This window comes from Oncorhynchus kisutch, linkage group LG15, assembly GCF_002021735.2.
Source record: "Oncorhynchus kisutch isolate 150728-3 linkage group LG15, Okis_V2, whole genome shotgun sequence".
Lineage (NCBI taxonomy): Eukaryota > Metazoa > Chordata > Actinopteri > Salmoniformes > Salmonidae > Oncorhynchus > Oncorhynchus kisutch.
Genome location: NC_034188.2, coordinates 29,756,472 through 29,760,184, shown reverse-complemented (window position 1 = coordinate 29,760,184; position 3,713 = coordinate 29,756,472).

The window sequence follows — 3,713 nt, the reverse complement described above, 5'->3', positions numbered from 1 at the left end:
GGCCGGTGACGACGACCGCCGAGCGACACCCGAACAGGAAGGGGAGCCACCCCCTTCGGTAGGAGTTGTGACACAAAGGAGTTACAGAGAACACTGAGTACATGACGTTGTAAAACAAGTTGTGTAGATGAGGGTTATGTGTGTATTGTTGAGCTACAGTAGTGACACTGGATACGGTTCATGTCTCCATGGCTCTTATTGGTTCAGTGACTTCCACATCAACCTACTACTTCTGTTGCTCTGGGCCCTTCTGCTGTTCATTGAAAGATTCAGTGAGTTTTGCCTTTACTGAAAAGAGAACACTTGTACCCCCTCAGAGAGACAACCAGTACCCCCTCAGAGAGACAACCAGTATCCCCTCATAGAGATAACCAGTACCCTCTCAGAGAGTCCACCAGTATACCCCTCAGTGAGACCACCAGTATCCCCTCAGTGAGACCACCGGTATCCCCTCAGAGTCCACCAGTACCCCCTCAGAGAGACAACCAGTACCCCCTCAGAAAAATCACCAGTATCCCCTCAGTGAGACCACCAGTATCCCCTCAGTGAGACCACCGGTATCCCCCCAGAGTCCACCAGTACACCCCTCAGAGAGACCACCAGTATCCCCTCAGTGAGAACACCAGTATCCCCTCAGTGAGACCACCGGTATCCCCCCAGAGTCCACCAGTACACCCCTCAGAGAGACCACCAGTATCCCCTCAGTGAGAACACCAGTATCCCCTCAGTGAGACCACCAGTATCCCCTCAGTGAGACCACCGGTATCCCCTCAGAGTCCACCAGTACCCCCTCAGAGAGACAACCAGTACCCCCTCAGAGAAATCACTAGTATCCCCTGTTAGACCACCAGTATCCCCTCAGTGAGACCACCGGTATCCCCCCAGAGAGTCCACCAGTATCCTCTCAGAGAGACCACCAGTATCCTCTCAGAGAGACCACCAGTATCCCCTCAGAGAGACCACCAGTATCCCCACAGAGAGTCCACCAGTATGGGAGGGAGGGAGGGAGGGAGGGAGGGAGGGAGGGAGGGAGGGAGGGAGGGAGGGAGAGAGAGAGGGAGAGAGAGAGAGAGAGAGAGAGAGAGAGAGAGAGAGAGAGAGAGAGAGAGAGAGAGAGAGAGAGAGAGAGAGAGAGAGAGAGAGAGAGAGAGAGAGAGAGAGAGAGAGAGAGAGAGAGAGAGAGAGAGAGAGAGAGAGAGAGAGAGAGAGAGAGAGAGAGAGAGCTTTGCCCTGTTCAAATAATACACTACTGTGGCCCATTAAATGCTGTTACACAATCAATTCATGTCCTTGGATTTTTACATGAACATTCAACCAACTGTATGTTTTCAAAAACTGATATCAGGTTTTCTGTGTCAAACTGTTTTCAACTCTCTATCACTGCGCTGACACCAATATTTAAGTAATTGACTGACACTGAACTCTTCTCTTCTTGTCTTCTTGTTGGTCCAGGTGAAGAGGCTGGGCTAGTCCCTGGGTTTCTCCCCTGAGGTCCTTTCTAACCTCCATGGGTTCCATGATCTGTTCCAGTACCTACACCCTACTGTCCCAAGCCGCCGCCCTCCTGCCCCGCCTTGACATTGTTGCTAGGATACATTGCGCTCTGGTGGCCAATCACACGGTGACGTCCAGGCCCTAGGGACATGTTGCCATGACTCCAAGCAATCCAAGCTCAACTTGGCCTTTGTGACATATATACTCCCCTACATATGTATTTGTTCAGTGAAGCTGAAATGTTTTGTTTGTCTCTATATTGCATTATTTCGGATTTGAGATCAAATGTGTCATATGAGGCGATAGTACTTAATGTCACCTTTTATTTGAGGGTATTTTCATACAAAACTATTTTACCATTAAGAAATGAAATCACATAATGTATCTTGTCCCCCCCATTTGAAGTATTTGGACAAATTCACGTATATGTGTATTAAAGTAGTCAAAAGTTTAGTATTTGGTTTCATATTCCGATATATCAGCAAAATTATACTCCCAGAAATATGACCCTCGTCTGTTATTGGTTATGGTGAGAGGTTAGCATGTCTTGGGGGTATGATAATTGTGTGTCTAACTTCCTCACTCATCATTATTCCCGATTCATTCAGGATTATCTGTAATCATGGTAGCATCCACATTAATGTAGAAACAGTCAAAAGTTTAGTATTTGGTCCCATATTCCTAGTACGCAATGACTACATCAAGCTTGTGAATCTACAAACATGTTGGATGCATTTGCAATTTGTTTTGATTGTTGCAAACTATGTTGTGCCCAGTAGAAATGCCATTTTGGACTCACTTTACGGAGAATCCTGAATGAATTGTGAATAATATTGTTTGAGAAAGTTACAGATGCACCAATATCATATACCCAAGACATGCTAACCTCTCACCATTATTATAACAGAGGAGGTTAGCATTTTATATCATACCCCCAAGACATGCTAACCACTCGCCATTACAATAATAGGGGATGTTAGCATTTTATATCATACCCCCAAGACATGGTAACCTCTCACCATTACAATAACAGGGGACGTTAGCATTTTATATCATACCCCCAAGACATGCTAACCTCTCACCATTACAATAACAGGGGATGTTTGCATTTGATATCATACCCCCAAGACATGCTAACCTCTCACCATTACAATAACAGGGGAGGTTAGCATTTTATATCATACCCCCAAGACATGCTAACCTCTCACCATTACAATAACAGGGGATGTTAGCATTTTATATCATACCCCCAAGACATGCTAACCTCTCACCATTACAATAACAGGGGATGTTAGCTATGATCTTTGTGCCTCTGTAACGTTCTCAAACCTTAATATTTACTCAATATTTACTATTGATTCATGATAATCGGTAATCATGGTAGCATCCACATCAATGTAGAAGTGTTCAGAAACATAATCACTTCTTATTTACAATAAAAGTGACTCCAAAACGACACTACATTATTTACCATTCATTTCTGTTGGCCAACATAATCTGAAACACAACCAAAACAAACTGCAAGTGCTTCTAACAAGTTTGTAGAGTCACAAGCTTTATGTAGTCATTGCGTGCTAGGAATATGGGACTAAATATAAACATTTTGACTACTAATGAGTGAATTTGTCCAAATACTTATGACACCTTCAATTGGGGGGACTAAATACAGGACAGAAAGTGGTTTCATTTCTAAACGGTAGAACAGATATGTATGAATGAAAATATCCTCAAATAAAAGGTGACATTCTGTACTGTTGCCTCATACAGTATGAACCAGTTTAACTCAATTCCAAAATGCTGGAGTATAGAGCCAAATTAAACGCTTTAGCTTCACTGTACAAATAAATACGTAGGGGAGTGTACTGTATGTAGCACTATGACCAGAATCCTCATCATGGTATGCCACACCATGGGAAAGGGACACCAGTATAGTGCAGAGTTTGACATGAGACTCCTGGATAATGTTCTAGTTCTGCAACGTATTGTTAGACAGTGGGGCTACCAGCTTGTTATATGATATCCAATTATGTCAATGTTCCTTTAGTAAAACAACTCAAAGGGAAAGGGAGCAGAACTTGACCGGGGGGGGGGGCTAGAAACTGCTATTGTTTGTTCACAGTGGGATAAATCAATCTATTCAATGTATAGCCATTATATATGTAATACCCTTGAACTATTTTCTGTTGCATAAGACATAATGGTATCATTTGTCTGCATAC